Source organism: Symphalangus syndactylus, chromosome 2 (assembly GCF_028878055.3).
Source record: "Symphalangus syndactylus isolate Jambi chromosome 2, NHGRI_mSymSyn1-v2.1_pri, whole genome shotgun sequence".
Lineage (NCBI taxonomy): Eukaryota > Metazoa > Chordata > Mammalia > Primates > Hylobatidae > Symphalangus > Symphalangus syndactylus.
This window is the reverse complement of record NC_072424.2, coordinates 91,215,563-91,238,843: the sequence shown is the minus strand read 5'-3', so window position 1 is coordinate 91,238,843 and position 23,281 is coordinate 91,215,563. Positions and strand designations below refer to the sequence as shown.

The 23,281-nt window shown below is 37.9% G+C and overlaps 1 long non-coding RNA gene across 1 annotated transcript; it reads left to right on the top strand.

Annotated features, from left to right (window-relative positions):
* The first annotated feature begins 212 nt into the window (after nucleotides 1-212).
* LOC129463136 (uncharacterized) lies at nucleotides 213-22,803 on the top strand. Its single transcript, XR_008651021.2, has 5 exons — nucleotides 213-286; nucleotides 5,307-5,386; nucleotides 17,913-18,065; nucleotides 19,832-20,032; nucleotides 22,607-22,803. It is a non-coding gene; the product is annotated as an uncharacterized lncRNA (long non-coding RNA).
* Nucleotides 22,804-23,281: the final 478 nt, after the last annotated feature.

Genomic DNA, 23,281 nt, shown 5'->3' with positions numbered 1-23,281 from the left:
TAGGTAAATTTATTGCCCCATTTTACAGATAAGAAAACTCAGACACAGAGAAATTTGCTCGAGAACACACACGTAGGAAGTGGCTCAGCTATATTCAGACGGAGGACTTCTGCCTCCAGAGTCTGCAGTCTTCATTATGACATGGGGCCATGTGTGTTGTATTGATCTTGGAATGAGAAGGGTCACAGAGCGGTGTGACCTCACAAAGCTTGTATATTATTGAAGAGAGGCTTTTTTATATCACTACATCTCAGCTAACACCTCAGTGTTTGGTGGAAGACATCATGTGTGTAGTTTTACAAATACTAAGTGTCAAATGAGTGACACAGAACACTCTGTCATATCACAGTGCTTTGTGGATAGAGACAAGGTGGCATATGCTGATGGAATATATTGATATTTATCTTCTTAAATATCCATCTCATTCTCCCTGATAGCATGGGAAGCCTTGCAAGGATTGTCCTGCCGTTCTTTCAAGCCCTAGTTCTTGGCACATTGTAGACACACATAACTCTGTGCTTTATGACTGCAGTTGTCAATTCAACCACAGAGCATTCAGAGCAGAGAAAGTCTCTGGGGGTTACATGCAAGGGACTTGAGGTTGGGAAAAAGGCTTTGAAAAAATGAAGGAGAAAGATGAAAGGTATTCCAGATGAGAGAAACAAATTAAATAAATGTACTCAGGTGGGAGTTTTGAGGGCAATGTAAAGAAACCAGGCTGTCTGTATTGAATTGTATTAAAAAAGACTGAATGAGAAAAGCAAGATTATGAGGTCTTTGATGTTGTCAGTTGGGCCATATTTCATAAAATAAGATCAGTCTCCTGACCTAGTACTACAGGGTGTTAATGCCCACAAAACAATACCCCAAAATGAAGGCCTCAGAAGCAAAAGTTTTTCTCTGACCTTCTTCTGCCCACTGTCTCAGTCCCATTCTCCTCCAAGGCTAGCCATAGGAACTAGCATCCCCGTTGTCCCCCAGGCAGGTCACAGAAACTAGAATCCCTTTTCTCCCCCCAAGACAGCCATAAAACCTAAAAATATTACTCCTTTCTGTGTAAAAACTGGCCATAAAAAATTATTTTATGGATCTTGTTTAGGTCATAAGACATTCATTCCAGAGAGAGTCCTGCCCCACCTCCAAGAAGGAAGGAATGTACACTCAAGAGAGATCAAGAAGAATCTAAACAAACAGGCCCTTCTGCGTTTTCCCGCAAGAGAAAATGATCTAATTAACATTCGATCATAACTTTTTGCCCAATTATATTTCTACACTGCTGTTCACACTTTGTTTAACCTAAGCATAAAAATTGACAATTTTTCTTGTATTTTTGGCTCTTCATTCTGAAGGCTTCCGTGTGTACATGTTAAATAAATTTGTACGCCTTTTCTCCAATTAATCTACCTTTTGTGAGTTGATTTTTCAGTGAATCTTCAGAGGTCCAAGAACCTGTCCCTTGAACCCTACAAGTGCTAGAATCCTACTCTTGGTCCCTCATGGAGGCTGAGTAGTTCTTCTGGGATCATGAATTGAACCAGAAATCTCATCTTCTACTTGAACAAGAGAGCATTGTGGTCATTTGACGAAGAATCTTATAACAGCTGCTGGCCAATTTTTATCTGATTTGGAAGCACATTGGAAGTCTTTAGGGGGTTCTGAGAAGGAAAGCATTATGGCAAAATTAAATGGTAGAGTGAAACAAATTTTTTTTTTTTTTATTTTCTAGGAGGAAAGAGGAAAGTCAGGACATGGAGAAATAGATGTTTGAGGAATATAAGGAAGACAGTGTTTCAAAACTATTCATGGAGAGCTGCCTAATATTGCCTCTGTGTTCCTCAACACTGTGGGCCATTTTAGACAGTAGACACTGGAACGCACAGCAGTGAGGGAAAGGGAATTCTTAATGGCTGTTTATCTCATTAGGCAAAGTTTTTTTCTGCCTTTCCTTATACTCTACAAGTTTTCAAGCTGAAAAATTGAAGCTTACAAAACTACAAATTTATGAAGGGCAAAGACTACATTTTCTTTGAATTCCTACACCATATTGCATGTTAATGGTTAACCAAGTATGCATAGACCTCCCCATCAACAGGGAGAATATGATGGATACCCAGTAGCTAGTCAACATTAGCAGTTCAGTAAGCAAACAAAGTGAGGTGTGGAGGTAAGAGTCTAAGTGCCTGAAGTCATACTAAATTGTGGTGCTCACAGGCATTTAACGCCTCCTGAGAAGAGACAGTTACTCTATGATGAGTTCTTGAGATTAAGCCATTTTAGAGCCAAAACTTTTTTATTTTACACATAGTTTAAAAAACATACAAGTTATAATTGTTATAATTAATGACTCACCCACATGGAAAGCACCCTTCCGTTTAAATCCTGAAATATGACCATGCTTCCAAAAGCAAACAAGAATAATCTGTAAGTGAGAAAACATTCTTACAAAACCTATGCATGTTTTTGTTTTGCATAGAGCCTTTTTCAGGATCCTAAGCCTGACACTGTATATGAAATGAAATCAGTTAAAAGAAGCATGTATATTAAAAGGATATGTTTAGAGATGATGCCACAGGAAGGAAGCAAAAATTATACCACGCAAAGAGGTAGTTAGTGCTAAGGGAAAATGAATATCCACTTTTGTTCTCATAGAAATTGAATATATTTAAGGTGTACAACATAATATTTTGACATACATATATATACATAGTAAAATAGTTACTACAGAAGGCTGGCCCAGTGGCTCATGCCTGTAATCCCAGCACTTTGGGAGGCTGAGGCAGGTGGATCACGAGGTCAAGAGATTGAGACCATCCTGGCCAACATAGTGAAACCCCGTTTCTACTAAAAATAAAAATTAGCTGGACATGGTGGTGTGCACCTATAGTCCCAGCTACTTGGGAGGCTGAGGCAGGAGAATCTCTTGAACCCGGGAGGCAGAGTTTGCAGTGAGCTGAGATCGCACCACTGCACTCCAGCCTGGGCAACAGAGCGAGACTCTATCTCAAATAATAATAATAAGAAGAATAATAATAACTACAGAAAAGCAAATTGGAATATCCATCTTCTCACAGAGTTGACTTTCCTGTTTGTGTATGTGGTAAGAACATCTGAGATCTAATCTTTTAGCAGATTTTCAGTATAAAACACAGTATTATTATTATCCTCATGCTTCTGGACATATTCATCCTATGTAACTGCAACTTTGTACCCTTTGATCAGCATTTCTCCTTTTTTCTCACCTCCTTGCCCATGGTAACCACTGTCCTACTCTCTGCTTCTATATATTGGACTTTTTTAGATTCTGCATGTAAGTGAGATCATGTACTTTTTTTTTTTTTTTTTTGAGACAGAGGCTAGCTCTGTCACCTAGGCTAGAATGCAGTGGCATGATCTCGGCTCACTGCAACCTCCACCTCCCAGGTTCAAGCGATCTCCTGCTTCAGCCTCCAGAGTAGCGAGGATTATAGGCACCCGCCGCCATGCCCAGCTAATTTTTGTATCTTTAGTAGAGATGGGGTTTCGCCATGTTGGACAGCCTGGTCTCGAACTCCTGACCTCTTGATCCACCTGCCTCGGCCTCTCTAAGTGCTGGGATTACAATCATGAGAGACACCGCACCTGGCCTGAGATCATATACTTCTTAATAACTCTTGAAGGCATCAGTATTATTGGAACCTGTATCAGTTAACATGGGCTAGATTATGCCATAGTTCCAAAATACCCCAATGTCTCAATGCCTTGAAACAGCAGAGGTTTATTTCTTGGTCACACTGCATGGCAGTTGTGGATTGACTGGGGCTCTGCTCTGCATCACTGTGGCCCAAAACCTCAGGTAGAGCATCCCCTACCTGGAAACATGCTAGTTATGAGAGCATGGAAAATGCGGGGCAAAGAGCAAAAGGACTCTTAAGGCTTCTGTGTGGTGGTGGTCATATTGCTTCTGCTTACTATTAGCTGCTGTAAATCACATGCCAAGCCTTACTTCAAAGGTACAGGAAAGTATAACCCTCTCCTAATGAAAGACAGTGGATATTGGTCATGAGTAATCCAGTCTTTCACAGAGCCTAGTAAATAATGGATGCTTTTAGAATTACTAAATATCTGAGTAATGAAGAAAATGTCAAATGATTCCTGTATATTTCATTCAGCAACTATTTATTAGATGCTTTCAATATCAGGCAGTACACTAAATACTATATAATAAGGCAAATAAATGGATAATGTATTATTAACATATCCAGGTGTTTGCATTGAAAAGAATATGTTTTATTTTTTTGAAGAAACTTGTGTTTAAGTTAATTCATTTCCCAAAGGCAAAGCAAAGCTACCATGTTGCCTGTATTAGTTCCCTATTGCTGCCTGACAATTTATTGCAAGCTTAGTAGTTATAAAATATCACAAATTTATTATCTCATAGTTTCTGTTGGGCAGAATCTTGGCATGACGTAGCCAAATTCTCTGCTCAGGGTCTCAGCAGGCTGAATGAAGGTGTCAGCTCGGGCTGTGGTTCTCATTTGAGTCCTGGAGTCCTCTGCTAAGTTCAGTAATTGTTGGACCTATCCATTTCCACGTAGTTGCAGGACTGAGGCCCTATTTTCTTGCTAGTTGTTGGCCAAGGACCTCTCTCAGCTCCCAGAGCCCACCCTCAGTTCCTTACTACATGGCCTCCGTAGGCAGTTCATAGTATGGATGCCTGCTGTCTTCCAGGTCAACCAGAGCATATACCTCTGACTTGCACTCCTTCGATAAGCTGGAGAAAACTCTCTGGCTTTGAAATGCTCATGGGATTAGATCAGGCTCACCAGATAATAGCTCTAATTTAAGGACAGCTTATTTGGGATCCTAGTCACATCTCCAAAATTCTTTCATAGCAGCAACTAGATTAGCATTCGATTAAATTACTGGGAAAAAATGTGTGTGTGTCAGGGGCTGGGAAGCTTGGAGGTCTCTTAGAATTCTGTCTACCCCCTGACCTCACTGCAGAATGGCGGGTGTTAGTGTAGAAAAAAAAGGTAATAGTTTTTCCTCATCCATCACAAGGTTTATGGCTGAGACCCCTATAACAAAAGACAGATTAACAAGAGAAAAGTATATATATTTATTTAATACAAATTTTATGTGACATGGTAGCCTTCAGAAGTAAAGACCCAAAGAAACAGGGAAAACTGTATTTTTATGGACAGTCACGCAGAGAGGTATGATTACAGAACAAAAGAGTATGCTCTAATGGTAATAAACTGGGGGGACTTAAGAAGGCCTCTTTGTCCCAATGCTTCTTAATATCTCTGTGACTTTCCTTTTTCCAGGAATACAGAGGACTCCTCGGGACTGAGAGTTTTATGACATATTTTCAGGGGAGGTTTTATGGCCTGCTTCAGGAAAAATGGTACAAGTGAAATTCTTTCTATATCCTACTTCTGCTGTTTCCTCACATGCTGGGGTGCCATATTTTGGTGTAGCATGTCCTGAAATCTGTTGTTATTTCAATTTGCCTATGGCAGGATTGATGAGGTAGGACCTGTTCTAGAATAAGTGGCTCTCCTAGGTAAGAACTGGAATTATTAGGAGGGTTATCTTTTGAGGACATTTGTGATGGGTTTGCTCAGTGACTGGTGAGACCCTAGTTGTATGCTCCCAAGCTGGATTCTCTATGAGTAACACTGAAATTATTGAATACCTTAAATTCCTAGAGGGTTATTGCATTAGTCAGAGTCCTGGCAAGAAGCAGACAAAATTTTCAAACTGAGTAACTGAAGAGAGTTTAATAAAGGGTTATTTTTTTATTTAGGTGTGGGCAGAGTGTAGGAAGCCAACAAAGGATCGTTCTTTCTCCTAGGCTGAAAAGGGGAAGGGGAGAGTGGGACTGGGAATCTGGAGAGGGGAGTTGTGTGGAAAGGGCTCTGACAGGAATCATAGCCTTTGGTAGAAAGATGCCACCAGTCCATGGAAACTAGGCAGGAAAGTAGAGGGGAACAAATAGCCTAATCTCTTCCTTTAATCCTCTTATCTCTTGCCAAGAGGGCAAAAGAGCCCGTTGGTCCAGTCCTCAAAGGTCAGCTTCATGGGGCAAGAACAGGGTGGAGAAAGGTAGAGAGGAGATCTAGAAAGGCAAACAAAAAGATAGGTAGTATGATTACTAAAGACATATTTCTTGGCTGTGGTCAGGGTCACAGCTTCCGTTGTGACTCACAGATGAAGTCTCTTTATCTGTGCTTCATAGAGTGTTTTAGTTAGCTTGGTTATAACTCTATCCCATTATGCAATATCATTAACATATATGTCTGTCATTCCGCTATTTTGTGGGCACCCTGAGAGCAAGGGCCATGCCTTATTCATCTTTATATATGCAGTGTCTATGTGCTTGGCCCACAGTAGACGATTAATGAATGCTTGTGGGATTATGAAGATATGAAGTCGATGGTGAACAATTATCAAAGTCCTATAAGTAAATTGGGTAATAAGCAAATGCACAACACTCTCACTGCTCTCTAAAATGTTCTATTACATATTGGCTGATAGAGTTAGAAGATACACTTACCATTGCTACAACAAATCTCCTGATACTATGAAAATTTGATGTTCTAGTTTCATTTTCTACTTAAAGTTCATTAGTTTCAGGTTGTACTACACGTTCCATTTAATGAGCACTAGAATCTATCAACAGAGAAGGAGGAACAGCAAATGCAGGGCAAATGAGACAGCTCAGAGCCACTAGTCATCAAACTCAGTTGGCTGTCTGCGGAGTGCAATGACTTTGGGATAATACGTGATGCTTTACCTTCCTGCCATTGTCACATGTGGTTCTCATTGCCAAACAGGGAGTAGAGTGTGCTAAGTCTATGAAAAAACTGTTTTCTTCTGTTTTACTTTTTGACATTTTCAAAGCACTAGATAAGGATAATTGTGGTCAGCTTGATGTATGATTGTTTTGGTTCACATACAATCATATGCTGAAGAATCACAGGGACTGACAGGGGAAAAATGTAAATGTCAAAATTTTGTTAATTACTTTAGCATGTGTTTCTTCCACATGTCTGGAAGCAAATGTAATTGAGGGTTGTGGTTTCTGGGGCATGGCCAAAAGTACAATGTGACTAACAACTGAGGAAAATATCATGGTTTATCATGTGGTAGAGGATCTGTTATTGTTTTCTTTCCCCTCCCCCGCAAAGTAAAGATTTTCCAATATTTAAGGATGGTACTGGAGTATGACAGAAGAATTATAAAAATTGAATCCTGGGATTGGTATTTTTATCAGGTAACAAAAAAACACATAAAATGCAGTTTTAAGTTCAGTGGCTGTTCCATTCCATCCTAGAGGTTTCTATTTCAAAAAGTGGATTTGCAAACAAGAAAACAGCTCTTTCAATTCTTTAAACATTTCAACAATAATAAGGGTCTTTCCCAAGCAAACAAATCTCAGGAAATTCAAATACTAGTATGAAACCATAATCTCCCTTCACCTTGTTGCTTCAAAGCCTAAAAACTATTGAGAACTCCTGAAAACCAGTGGGTGATCTGACCCCAAGGCTTCCTATACTATTTCTTATTTTTATGACAGGAATTTCACAATTTCAAGGCAAGGTTAAAAAACAGTCTATTTTCTCTCTTAATCAAGTGATCATATTGCTTTATGAACAAAGCAAAAGGCTGAGCTCACATGGATCACTCTTAAAATCTTCCTGGTTTGGGATGGACTGCAAATGCTATTAGTATATTTCCTGGTATTTTAGATGCCTATGAATTGCACAGTAATGAAATCTTTGAATAGCAAGCATCTGGTAGCCAGAGCCCACAAAGACTTTCCTATATTATGCAGAACCTTCTGCTAGTTTTGAGGCTCTTCTCTCGTTCTTTTATACTATATCTTTTTCTCTTCATTTCCCCACATGTTTGGGAGTCACAAGTATTTTCGTCACATTTATCACTGACTGTACATAGGTGACTAAACTGGTCACCTGCAGGTCCAGCAGGTTGTGAGAAGCAACTGGGTGATGTATATTCCGCTTTCTCTCCCATATCAAACACCACACCCCCATCCCTGCCCACTAGCCCTGTAACTGCTGACTGTAAGCTGCAGAAGCAAATGGAAAGTCTGTACTACCAGTGGATTGAGGGGTGTTGGGACTCAGAAAACAATACCCCAAATGAAGGCTTCAGAAGCAGCCTCAGAAGCAAAAGTTTTTCTCTGACCTTCTCCTGCCCTCCTGTTTCATAGTCCCACTCTCCCTGGAGGACTATCATAGAAACTAGAATCTCTTTTCTGCAAGGCAAGTCATAGAAACCAGAACCCCTTTTTCCCAAAGTCAGCCATAAAAACCTAAAGATATTACTTTAACTCCCTCCTGACATCTTTCTGTGTAAAAACTGGCCATAATTTATCTGATATATCTTGTTTGACTGTAGGTCATAAGACCCCCATTCCAGAGAGGGTCCTGCCTCATACCTAGAAGGAAGGAATACATGCTCAAAGGGGCCAAGAAGAATACAGACAGACAGGCCTTGCTGGCTTTCCTCACTCAGTCTATTAGCATGAGATCATACCCTTCTTGTCCAATCATGTTTCTACACAATCATCCATATTTCATTTAACCTAAGCATAAAATGAACAATTTCTTCTGTATCTTTGGGTTTCTATTCTGAAGGCTCCTGCATATGCACGTTAAATAAATTTGTAAACCTTTTCCCCAATTAATTTACCTTTTGCAAGTTGATTTTTCATAGAAACTTGAGAGGACCAAGGGGAAAGCTCTCCCTTGGCCCCAGAAAAGGAAAGGTTCTAATGTGTTATTGAGAGTAATGTCAGACAAGAAAATCCAACTAGAGAGCAGAGGAAAGGAGGAAAGCTGGAATAGGAGTTCTAGCTTCTTTAGGGAATTGAGTATGAGCTATGAAGGGCCTGAAATATTATTCAGATACCTGCCTGTATTATTCCATATACTATTATATTTTTTTCCTGAAAAGAGAGTTAAAACTTACATTAAATTCCAAAAGGGTTTGGGCTACACAAACCTTTGTTGTCAAGAAACCTTATTGTCAGGAAAGTAAGTTTAGTTAATTGATTTACATTTTACAAATCCAGGAGAGAAGGAGGAATGGAAGGAAGTAAGAAATAATACAGGTAGGATAAATAAGAAGAAAATAGGCATTAGAGAGATACTAGCATTTTATTCCTTTTATCAGTTACTTAATACTTGGTCTGGTGAAATGGGATCTGGGGATAGACACCATTTCTACTAGACAATATGCATCTGTTTTAGAGATGAGACAGTGAAGGCATAGAGAAGTTGAACAACGTGTGCCAGTTCACTTAGCTAGTCAGTATCAGACAGCCGGCTTTGGGGACTGCGTTGCTCTTCATTATTCCTGGAAACCAACAAGCTCTCTTTCTCTTTCTTGATATATTTTACAAAATATATTTTTTATAAACTGGAGGGTAAAGTTGCATACCAAAATATTATCTTTGGGTGTTGCGATTACGGGTGACTTGACATTTTATTGTCAGCATTTTATCATAGTTATAATAAACATAACTGAACTGCATAATAAAATAATTTTAAATTGCTTTCACCTTTCTAAGAAATTAGCTATCATGTTGCTAACTCCCTCAGGAGCAACCACATTTCTACTGAACAAAGGGCATCATCAAATAAAGGCTGTAAGAGAATTGGAAGAATTTTATATTAATTTATAATGTCCACTGCCATTATAATAAAATGCAGCTTGTTCATAGTAACTAGTGAGATTGCTTGATGAAATCAGTGCATAAAACATAATCATATAAAAGTAATTTCAATATAAAATTGTAATATTTATTCAACTAAATACATTTTATTCATCTAAATTAATATCCTTTAATATGTTTCCTGGCTGTGTCTCCATAGGCACAATGAACAGATGCTCATGGCAACTTCTGCTTTAGAAGCCTCCCAGGTAAAACTCATCATAGTGGTGATCTTCAGAGGCTGAGTCAGCCATTTGCTTATTTGCTACAAGAGAATAAATACAACTGTTTGAGAAAAATTTTTATTTTTCCATCAGTTAATCTGTTTAGTCACTCTCCGTAGAAGCTGAGCAGTTCTCCTTTGAGGCCAGGGTCTTGGTTAGGATTGTTTATTTCCAAACAAGGATCTGAAATTGAGTAAGTTTCCGCTTTCCCAAATCCCAAAGTGTAGGACGCTCCCTCAACCAACAAACTCAGGATAAGGATCTCAGGCCTTTCCTCTAGACTAAATTCTCCTTATAGATTCCGGACTCTTCATAGAGAATGTAATCCTGGGTTGCCTCTAGGCTCTCTTCCTGAGGAAGTGACCATCTGGAGGATTTTTGGAAGGCAATTCCCTAGGCACTCAAAGTTTCATTTATGCATTAGTCCAGATCACTGAAAACATGGTACCACTTGGAATACATTATCTTGGCCTTATTTAGAAGTATTTTTCTTCAGGCTCTAATGGCAGCGCTCAGTTCTTATCAAAGGATACTGTGAAAACCACCAGCCCTCTGCCTGTGTTTCCAGGTGTCATCTACTACTTAAGCCAGAATATCCGATGCAAAATCTTACGTGATAAATTTCTTACAGAATTTGCACTACAAAAGACAATCTTGCTTGAAGTGATTTGTTTCTTTTTCTCTAATGATAAGAATAGTTGTGGATGGTGAGGTTGGGGTTGGATGTCTCCAGGGGCAGGCAATATGTCTTTCTACTAAAATTATCACAGGGTCGTCAGCATTCCCAAATTGATCAGACTCAGGGAGGCTGACTCACTCTTATCAAGCTCCTCAGAGTCTGACTCGTAATCTGGAATGCCAATGTCCTCCATCTGGGGTCTGCTTTTCCTGCCATATTTAGACTTGCTGAGGAAACATAAGAAGCAGAGCCAAGAGGGATGAATAATTTAAAGAGAAATTTCTTACAGAACCTAGGACCCAGTACATTATTCCAGCCAGAAAACATGCATTTCTTTTTCATTCAAAAAAACAAATTTTTCTTTTTCTTCCCAGGACAGTGCTGGATAAAACTGCCAGCTTCAATGGCGTATATATATATATAACAAAGATATGTATTATTTCTGTCACAACTGACAGATCACACTGTTATGGATTTCACCAATTTAAAACTCAGGGAGCAAAATTCTTTCAAGATTGGGGGGTTGGAAAGTACACATCAATATTTTCCTTATTATAAAAAAAGATGATGTAACATTTCATCTCTTGTTGCTTCCACTGCCAAAAAAAACAAAAACAAAATACAACAAGAATGCTACAAGGAATTAAAATTTAACCATTAAACTACATAGACGTTTAGAGCTCCCATATTTGTGAAGTTTATCCCAATGTGGCCTTAAATATCCATTCTTAGATGTATTTCTAGGATTATAATTTTATTTAGCCTTTTACTTTTTTTTGTTATAGTTGTTCAGTCTTCTCAAATCTTCTCTGGACAGAGGTGAGGCAAAGAATCCAAGACTCAGACAAACAAGCAAACAAACCAGCCATTTTCCCAATCCCTCTCTTTCATATATAGGAGTTTTTTATGGTCTGTTGGGTAAAAACAGAAGTACCCACTTATTCAAGTTTTCTGCTGGTCAAGTGAGAGATACCATAAATCTTTTAGTAAAATATAATTTAAATTTGAAGAACATTATTAGAAGCCAAATTCTATTCTCTAGAATGCTTAGTAAATGGAGTAGTATGGTTAACTAAATATTTTAACTGAGTTATCACTAATATCAGGTATAAATCATGTATATTACAGGTAACATGCATAATGTATATAATATATAATATATGTAGGGGTGTTTGTGTGTGTGTAGTATAAATAGATCTTAGGCTGAGATCTACACAGATTCTGCAGTTGTTCCAGATAATGAATCATTGGTGAGAGCTGGGAGAAAACTAATCCTTTGGACATTTACATTCTGATTTCAATTCTAAATAATTAGAGGTTTAAAATATTAAACAGAGGTGCATATGATATGCTATGTTCTGTGTAAATTAAATAAAACAGTATGTGGTCTACATATATATAAATTCTTATTCTTCTTGTTTTGTTGCCAATTTGAAATAAAGAAGGATGTATTTCTTATGGCCCATGCATATAAACGTTAACTTCCTCTTGCTGCTTCCATTTCTCTAAAAGTCTCAAGTCTCTGTTTCTAGAAGCTTCTTGAAGAAAACATTAGGAATAGATAATTCATTACGTCCTTTTCCAAGTATCAATTTGTGAAACAAGGAAGAGCTGATGACCTAATACTATTAACAAAAACAAAACACCACATGTTTGATCCCATTTTGTTTTCCTATCACAGGAAACTGGGGAGGGAATCATGTTCCAGCAGTGAAGAACAAAGGCAGTTTTTTGGGGATTTACATATGCTATCTCCTACAAAGTTAAAAAATTTTCTTTTCCTGAACGACTACAATCAAGATACAAACATATACAATGGGTGAAGTGGATTAACAAGTTTGTGTCATGTTAATTATATATTTCAATAAAGATAATTTTGGAACTAGTTTTATGAATGTAAAAAATAAATTATAAGTTAACTAAATTATATTGAGGATGCAAATAATTTTGGAAATAATTATAGGTGTAATCAGCCATTTGAAAATAAAATGAATACAATTAAACATGAATGACAAAACATGATGGCAGAAGGTCTCCATCTTGATGCTCTTTTCTTAATCCATTCAGACCACTGAGGACCCACGGACACTGGTCCAGTAACTGAAGATAACGCTGGACTCACTCTCCTGGAAAAATCATTCTATAATTTGACAGCTTCGGTTAATGAAACAATAATATCAATGAAAAATATTACATTTATTTCTTTTCTCATGGTTAGGAGTAGTCAATATAGTAATTTAGAGGATTTTTCAGGGCTGGTGACTGTCCTTAGAAGCTTAGGACCCATCCATGCCCTTTGTGTTTTCCCTGCTGGCAAAATGCATACTTTGACTTGTGACCAACAAGGGCTGCCTGTTAGAAAAAAGGAGTGGTAGAATGGAGTGAAGACGTTGGTAGGAGAGGGTTATGTGTGGGCAGCATGGCCAACAATTGTCCATTTCTAAAATCAGATGGGCATGGATTCGCATTCCAACTCTGCCACTTACAAGTTGTGCAATTTTGACTAGGCTTAAAAAAATGCTATCTCTATTCCTCCAAACTTTAGATTTTTTAGATAGCAGAAGGGAGAATTATTTCTTCCTCCTGAATCATTGACCAACAACACTAACACTGATTCAGAATGTAGAATATACTCGGTGTTTATCTGCTGCAGAAAAACTTCCCTGGTATGCTAGCTCCTTTACTGAAACTATTCAGGAAAGTATCACTAAGCAAAGGAAGTTAAGAAATCATTACCATACTGTCGTCATCAATGCATTCAGGAGTTGATCTGCATTTGGTAAGGCATCTGTCTTTCCAGATTTAACACAAGCCACCCTGGCAGTGGAAAAAAATAGAAAACACCTGGATAACCAAAAGGGCCTAGGCAATCCTTTGTAATTCTTCAGACAGGGCCAACTGTATATTATTTTGCATACCCATAATAATATAATGAATAACTAGCACTGATTAAAAAAGTACGAGGAATCTTTCTGGAGCAATGCCTATAGAGGGATTGTGGAGTTTCCCCAGATTGATAGTTTGTGGTCTTCACCACTTCTGAGGAAGCCAGAGTTCACGAAGTGCTCCCACTATGCCCCACATTGACCCAGGAATTGAGCTGTGACAAAAAGTAAATTTTCTTCTAAAGAAAAAAGAGTTGGGCCGGGCGCAGTGGCTCACGCTTGTAATCCCAGCACTTTGGGAGGCCGAGGCGGGCGGATCACGAGGTCAGAAGATCGAGACCACGGTGAAACACCGTCTCTACTAAAAATACAAAAAAAATTAGCCGGGCGTGGTGGCGGGCGCTTGTAGTCCCAGCTACTCGGAGAGGCTGAAGCAGGAGAATGGCGTGAACCCAGGAGGCGGAGCTTGCAGTGAGCCGAGATTGCGCCACTGCACTCCAGCCTGGGTGACAGAGCGAGACTCCATCTCAGAAAAAAAAAGAAAAAAGAGTTGAAGGATAAAAATATTTTTTCTTCCAATTCATAACTTTGAGCACTTACTATGTTCAAAGCATTATGTTAGACCACTTGGGAAGTATGGCATTGTATAAGACTCAATCTTTTTTCTCCAGGAACTTAACTAGTGGATGTGAAGGGGCCCAAAAGTAACTTTAATTCCAGGTAGAATGAGGGTAAGCAGTAGAGGTTGGCTAGAAGTTCAAAGGTGGGGCCAGGAGGTGACCTCTTGGAGTAAGAGCATAGGGAACCTTGAAGAAGTAAGTGGCATTTGAGCTAGACCTTGATAGATTATAAAATTTTGAGAGGGGAGTGGAAGAGGAAAGAAAAAGTAAGGACTTTCTTAGATGAAAGGAACAGTGTAAAAAAGGTAAGTTTTGCTCCCTTGAAGGGATATTGCCTCCATGGAGAATGCATGAGGTCAGAGACAGATGAGAGTGCAGAGAAGTCAGAGAGTTAAGAGTAATCAAGATAGATGCAGGTGACTTTCCCTTAGGCTGTCACCATTTCTGGGCAAGCAACCCCTACAATTTCCAAATGTAAGCTCTGAAATTCTGTGCCTGAGGCTTTCTGTAGTTGCCAGAACTTCTGCAGCCCATTGCAGGGAAGGCAAGAAAGATGGAAGAGTTAATGACTCTTGGAGACAGACCTAGGATAAAAATACTCTTGTTCCCTTCCCCATAGTTTGAATAATTTCGAAAAGTGTTTAGCACTGTATTCTAAGCTACAATGAGCCCTAATTACCCTTGAGGTACCCAACTTGACAACTCATTTTTTTATTGGCTTTCTTCCCATCACTGTATCATCTCCATTCCCTTATTGACACTTCCTGAAATCATCTCCCAAATAAACTATTTGCATTCCCATCCCTGTCTCAGTGTCTGCTTTTGGAGGAATGCCTACTTGTGAATGTTTCATGCTTCAATTTTTTTTTTCTCCATTTGATGTATAATGGAGATCTTACTCTGAATCAGATGTTCTAGAATGATTTTTCCGCCCAGGGGAAAGAAAATGTCCTAAGGGACATTTGGCAATTTCTGGAAACATTTTTATTTGTCACAACCAGGGGAGACAAAATACTACCTGCATTTAGTGGGTAGAGAGCAGGAATGCTGCTAAACATACTCCAATGAACAGGATAATTTCACACAACAAAGAATTATGTGACCCAAAATGTCAACAGTGCCAAGGTTGAGAAACCTTTCTTTAGATTTATCCAGTCTAGATGACAAATTTGCAATCTGAAAATCTTTATACTTCTCACTAGTTCTAAAATGCAGCAAACTACAAAGCTGTTCATTAAGAAATATTTAATGATGGATCAATAAGGTACAAAGAGATAAAAAGATATAATCCCTAAGTTTCCACTTTATCAGAAAACAGCAATGTCTTATCACTCGAGAGCAAATATTTGACACATTTGCCTGATTATTTGACAGGTATCCTGTACAGTCATGTTCATTGAGAGGTGATCTATTACATCTTGTTTCCATTATTGGCAAAGATATTCTATTTTCTTATCTTCTTTAATTTCCTTCATAGTGTTTTTGAGCCTTGAGTAGCTGTTAAGATAAAGCAATCCAACATTATTAAGTCCTTGGTGAGCATTTATCATACAAGTAAATTTGCGGAAAGGTGCCTTTTCTAGTTTTGAACCCAATGAAGAGCTAGATAATGTTCGAATCAGATTTTTTTAAAAAATGGATTAACATTATCCACCTCAAAAATCACAACAAACAGCAGGTTGCAAGCATATTAAGAGCATTCTTACTGAAAAGAATAAAGATTTATTGCCAACTGTGAAGGGGCAGATTTGACGACTGATAGAAAAATCACACGGCTTTGTCAGTTCACGTAAATAATAATTCATCAAAGAAATGTGTTGATGAGTTCAGTCTGGTTTGAATTTAAATCATAGTGAATTCTTTGGAAACAGCTGAAGTACCTGAGCCTCATTATAAATCTTCAGTACCCTATCTAAGCATACAGACAATCTTTCTTAAGTTATATAATGAATCTTATCAAAAACAGCAAGAATATTCATGCTCAGAGATGAATAAAGGCTGACTACACTTACCTTGAGAAAAACACATCTGGGTGCTCATGAAAGTCTGATAAGTACTTCAGAAATTTGATCTGAGTTCACTTTTGCAATAGATGCTCAACAAAGTGGACAAGGGGGTCAGATGAGTGTTTACCAGACACAAAAATAACAAGGGGTGGCTGATCAACTTTCTCTGATAATTGTTGTTCAGTGAGAAAAGATAAAATGTGATATTTTCTCTGGTAAGCATTACACCCTTGGGCCACCCAAATCCAAGCCTCTCTGTGCTGCCAATGAACTGATGGAATTTGACAAGCCAGTGTGTGTATCTGGCAGCCAGGTGTCTTGGTGTGGGTGAGACAGGAGCTAACAGAGTTGATACAGGGAATATTACTCCCAGATGTCCTCCAAAGGGAAAGAACAACTTTCTTTCAACAAGGACAACCTGCCCTTTCAAGATGAGTCCTATGGCATATGCACAGCGGTTAGTTAGCTCTCTGAGAAGCAGCAAAGCATCATGGGTGCCATTTTTGTCAGAAAAACAAATAAGCATTTCTAATGGGTTCTGTCCTATCCCTCAGTAAAAACCAGTGGCCTGTGTCTGGAGGTCATTCAAGGCAAACGAAAGAAAGAAATTTTCTGATGTTGGGGAGATGAAGAAAAAAGAACACAGTGAAGATACATGGTGTTGATTTTAAACTGAGAAACCTAATCAAGCTAAGCCTGTCACAGTCAGTTATAGCCCTTGCTATAAATGCCTCTATGGAAAAAATACAACCAACAGTTAATGTCCCTCATGCCAGTGCTCTAAAATCCATAGCCGGTCAGGTCTCAAGCTCTTTCATGTCAAATGGAAACAAGTATTAGTCTGACAATATTTTTGTTTATATTTAAGAAACTTTGGTTTTCAATATGAGTTGCATTAAGAAAGTTCTCTCAAGCTGTCAATTCCACAAATTTCTTAGCATTCTTTAGGTCTTCTGAATTCAGTAATGCAATATTTGTCTTCATAATTGATTTTATGTTTCTAGATTACACATCCTGAAAATGACACACACAATATGCCGAACTGCACTCACAAAATCTAAATCCATGGGTAACGGAACAATTTAGGGAAAACACAACAGATACTGAATAGACATATTTTATTCTATATATATTTCAAGGGAATAAACCTAAGCTGTGATTCTATGGTCCCCTAGTACTCTATCCTGTAGACAGTATCTAATAGATAAGTTTGATTTATCTCTTTTTATGAACAAAATTTGTTTTATTCATTCTATTAAATAAAATTATCATTGCTTAGCTGTCAAAAAATAAATAAATTGATATGTTTTTATTTTCCATTATTGTTTTTAGCCTTCTATCTTCTCCAAAGCAGAAGAAAGATATAACTTTCTTCTGTGAAAAACAGTTTCTATTGCAGGTTCTGGCTAAGATAGTCTGGGAGAATCCTGACAGTATTTCAGTTACTTCAAACTCATCATTTCAGGTTACATAAGTCTACCTTTCTGTAAAATTTTTGATACTATAACTTTAAAAAATTAGGTTCAATTCCTGGGGTTTAAAAACCTGTAACCAATTTAACCCAGGCAGTATTACTTTTGCATTGTTATGTATTAAAATTTTTAACTTATAAAAATATCCAAAAGCATTTATAATCTTCTTTCAGGGATGAAATATGATAGATTAACTTTGCCCATCTCAATCCTATTTATTTTTACATATATATATTTTATATATATATATATCTTAATTTTACACTGAAGCTTGTGTCAGTTTTAAATGTATTGTCTTTCAGCTCCAAATACGTGCTTTCCTGTTCTGCTTTATGAAAATGGAACTGGACCCTGTAAACTGTTCTCCTTTGTCAGTGGGCATGACATTTGGCTTCGTCAATAGAAGACTGGTTCTGGTTTCCTATTTTTTAAATCAACTTCCACCGCATTTTCAGGTCAGGTTTTCCCCAATCACAGGCAGCTTCTGAGAAGCTCTAGGGTCTGTGGTAGCTTCGGTTGAGCCCTTAGACTGCACCCTCTTTGAAGAGATCTGAATCTCAGTCTTGGGGAAACCCTTTCCTAAGTCTCCGGTCTCTTTATTATGTACGTTCCTTAAGCCTGGAGGTAGTAGCTGATTTTTTTGCAGCTGCATATTCTTGGCTGCTTAGAGTTCTCTTTGAGTCTTTTTAAGTTGTTAACCACATTTTACTAGTCAAATTCAATTTTTTTTTTTTTTTTTTGCAACAGGATCTCACTCTGTCACCCAGGCTAAAGTGCAGTGACACAAACACAACTCACTGCAGCCTCGACCTCCTGAACTCTCTGAGGGGAAACCCTTGCTTCTACATTTTTAATTTTAAAAAGTTCCCTTTGAAATTTTATACAGTGATCCATATTTATTAAATGCTTCTAACTGAAGATGAAGAAGAGACAGACACTAAGAACCTCATTCTTAAAAAGAAGGTTTTTTTTGGGAGAAAAAGACTTATAGACAAGTAAATTTTATTATTAGAGTACGATACATATATATATACATATATATATATATATGTATATATATATATATATATAAAGCAAAACAAGGCAAACTTGAGGAGTGCCAAGTAGTTCAGCACTGCTGTAATCTACAAGATGCATGTGTGTGTGTGTGTGTGTGTGTGTGTGTGTGTGTGTGTTGTGGGATGGTAACGTAAGGAGGGGAGGTGGCAGCCTTGAAAACAGTGCAAAATGAGCCTGGAGGGGTAGGCTAGCTGCAGACCAGAAAGGACTTTGCATGTCATGCTAAAAAATTTGGATTTCATTTCACAGCAACTACAAACCCAAAAAATGCAAGGGAAATTACCATATACAAGAAAGTTAAAAGTCATTTGTTTTATGCACCTTCACTATGTGGAATCCACTATTGAAGGATTTAAATAAATTCAAATACTCAGACTTGGCTTGAAGTTAAAAGAGGGGAGATGATCATATATGAAATATTTAAGTATTAGGAAGTAACAAGAAGCACTAAATTGAATGGCAAAGACCAAAATGTGCACTGGGGTCTGAAGGTGGGAGAGGTTAGAGTAATTAGGGAGAGGGTAGAACTTGGGCAGGGTCCTAGAGCACTGGAGGGACGGCATTTTAGGAAAAGATCAGGACGAGCAGCCTTTTAAACCAGGGGAAGCATGACCATAGAATGCCTTGGCAGCAGGAGGGAGCCTGAGCTGAAAGGGGATGTTGAGAGAAAAGGTTAAGATTGTAAGACAGAGCTTCTGGAAAGACAAAACTATGGCACTGTGTCTCTACCTCCCCCTTCCACAACCATACCACCTCTCTATTCCCACTGAGCCCAGAGGCAGCTCCAATTCTCTCTCAATCCATTGCTCAAGGAGTCATTTCAAATTAGGAGTTTATTCTCTAGGGTACCATTATAAATTTTTGACGCTGAATTGTTAATAATACAGATTTTTTTGATCATATAGTTGTAGATGACCGATAGAAGGGAGGATCCCCAATGTGGAAGCCAGAAAATGTTGAAATGTCCTTTTATATGTAAGTTGCATTTCAGGTGTTGAGAGGTTACATGTTTCAGCTTTTAGTTTGGAAAACATAAGGCATATTTGCATTAAATTTCCATTCATTCTGTCTCCAAAAGAAGCAATGCCATAACACACCAAATGTCATAAATCAGAATGTCATACTGAAAAAGTACTGTTTCACATATCTGTTTCTCCCTTAGGATATGACTGACCTCAGACACAGGAATTCAGAAATCGCACTGCCTGCCTCTTTGACATAGGAAAACAGATACTGGCTCCCCAAACCTATGATGAAGAAAGAAGCTGGAAGAACTCTGAGAAGAGTTTTCAAGACCATGAGTGCCCTTGCCAAAACCCAATGGAAAAGTCTCTAGAGAAAGAGAGGTCATAGAAGTTTAAAGGTTTGGTTATTTTTTAAAGTTTTTACTACCTTCCCAGTAAATATTGCCTTAATTCTTCATTCTCACTAGCAAATTGTCATTTAGCACCCAATAATTCTCTTATTAAAGCCTAGAGAGAAAGTTATTATTTTCAAGGATGGGTAAATTTAACTGCCTTGCTCTCTCCCACAACTTTGCAAAGTAGTTCAGGGGACAAAGTTCTTCTCATTTTTCCCCCTGAATATATTCCTTTTTTAATGTACAACATAAAACCTTAACTACTGAGAATCAAATGTACCATAAGAGAAAAATACGTCATGGCAAAGTAATTGCACAGTGGAAACAACCTTAGACATAAGCTCTAGGCTTGGCTCTATGAGGGTGTAATTAATTCTTTGACTCTCAGAAAGCTTTTTAACCTCTTTGTTTTCTCTTTAATTAGTAAATGTGGATAAAGGGCTTTATATATATGTTATATATATATATATATATATATATATATATATATATATATATGAATACTATCAAGGTAAAATGAGATGATAGATATTGAAAGTGGTTTTCAAACATGTTTTTTATAGGAACATAAGAAATTCTTCTCTGTTATTCTAATTTACAGTTTTCCTTATGTACCCTTACGATCAAGAAATCTAGATGATGGTGTCAGAAAATACTTCCCTAATGTAATGACATAGATGCACGGTGGTATTTTCAGTGGACTGTACATTTTAGTTGCATATACAGTGATATACCAGCCAGAAGACCAGTGATTTTCTGCATGGCTGCATCTTCATCTTCACTCATTCATTTAACAAATATTTATTGAATGCTTACTATGTGCCAGGCATTGTTTTACGTACTGAAGATACTGCGTAAAGAGATGATGTGTCTTCTTTCCTGTAGCTTATATTCTAATTAGAAAAGACATAAACAAGTAAATAAGCAGTATGCCAGGTGACATTAAGTGTAATGAAGAAAAATAAAGCAGGAAACGAGAATATTAAGCAGGAGTCAGCAAACTATGGCCAACTGACCACATCTGGCCTGTTGCCTGGTTTTATAAATAAAATTTTATTGGAACATAGCCTCAATCATTCATTTACACTTTTCTCATTAGCTGCTTCAAGTTAAATAGTTGAAACACAGACCATCTGGTCCACAAAGCCTGATATATTTACTCTCTGGCCCTTTACAAACAAATTTGAGGTTCCTGATGCTGGCCATCGAATGCTGTTTCAAGGACTTTAACTTTTATGCTGAGTGAAACGTAATGACAATGGTGAGAGTAACTTACTCTAACTTACGTTTTAGAAGCAAAATCCTGGTGACTGTGATGGGAATGGACTCAGAAGCAAGAGTGGAAGCTCAGGACAATTTTGAATGTGGCCCAACACAAATTCATAAACTTTCTTAAAATGTGAGATTTTTTTGTGATTTTTTTTTTTAGCTCATCAGCTATTGTTAATGTTAGTGTATTTTATGTGTGGCCCAAGGCAAATCTTTTTCTTCCAATGTGGCCCAGGGAATCCAAAAGATTGGACACCTCTGATTTAGATAGTGATTACAGTGATGCAGAGGAGAGAGATCATCATAGAGTAGTAAGGATGAAAATGAGGTGATAACAAAAAGGATTAGTTCCCTGGATATATTTTTGAAGTTAATGCAGTGAAGGATTATGGCTTAAAGAGCTAGAAGTTTGGAATTTCCATCAACTCAAATGGGGTGTCCACTGGAGAAGCATGTTTAGGGTTGGAAATTAGCAGTTTGGTTTGTACGTAGGAGGTTTGAGATATCATGTGGCCATTGAACTAGACATGCCAACAAGGCAGGGGACTATATGAGCTCAGAATTCAGGGGTGAGGTCTAGGCTGGAGATAAAAATCTCATAGTTACCAACATACAAGTGAGGTTTAATGCCGTTAGATAGAACAAAATCATCAAGAGAACATTTTTTTTTTTTTTTTCTCTATCCCATCTGTCACTGCTCAGGTGGCTTCTTTATTTGCTGGACTATTTTTGCTAGAAAGAGTTTTAGGTTGTGGGGCATATGCTTTTTGCATATTTCTTGATAGCATTTTGATCCATTGTCCTGATCCTACCTTTAGCTTGAAGTAATTAGGAAATGGAGAATTTTGTTAGTTAAAAATGATATCCTGGGCCTAGTTTTGAAAAGCAAAAATCCTGTAAAATGTGTGTCTGCTTCAAGAAGTCAGAATCATTCTACCCAGGCACATTTTTCTTGGAATGGGTAAAGCAAAGAGAATAAATTACATTTATTAAATACCTACTATGTGCCAGTGATTTTACAAACAATAGTTCATTCCAGGGCTCTGTTTCTGAATTTGCAAAATTGGGAGGGAGTTACTCTAGTATTTCTATTATTTTTTTACTTCCAGATGGAAATTCAATAAGGACAGTTTCTGTCTCTTGCTATTTCAACATCTCTCATATCAGAGAAAAATTGAAAATAAAATTCCAAATTAGTGCAAACACATTCCTGACTTTCATGAGTTCACTTTTAGGTCACTTCTAAATTAGTGTTCTATTTATTGGAACAGGTTGGTTCATTCCACTAATTGGTGTTCTCTTTCCAAGGCTCAGTAAAATTCCACGAAGCATCAACCTGAAGAATAACAGCCATGCAAAAATAGCTCATCATCACTGGTCATTAGAGAAATGCAAATTAAAACCACAGTGAGATACCATCTTACGACAGAATGGTGATTATTAAAAAGTCAGGAAACAACAGATGCTGGTGAAGCTGTGGAGAAATAAGAACACTTTTACACTGTTGGTAGTGTAAATTAGTTCAACCATTGTGGAAGACAGTGTGGCGATTCCTCAAGGATCTAGAACCAGAAATACCATTTGACTCAGCAATCCCATTACTGGGTATATACCCAAAGGATTATAAATCATTCTACTATAAAGACACATGCACACATATGTTTACTGCAGCACTATTTACAATAGCAAAGACTTGGAATCAACCCAAATGCCCATCAATGATAGACTGGATAAATAAAATGCGGCACATATAAATCATGGAATACCATGCAGCCATAAAAAAGAATGAGTTCATGTCCTTTGCAGGGACATGGATGAAGGTGGAAACCACCATTCTCAGCAAACTAACACAGGAACAGAAAACCAAACACTGCGTGTTCTCATTTATAAGTGGGAGTAGAACAGTGAGAACACATGGACACAGGGAGGGGAACATCACACACTGGGGCCTGTTGGCAGGTTGAGGGCAAGGGGAGGGAGAGC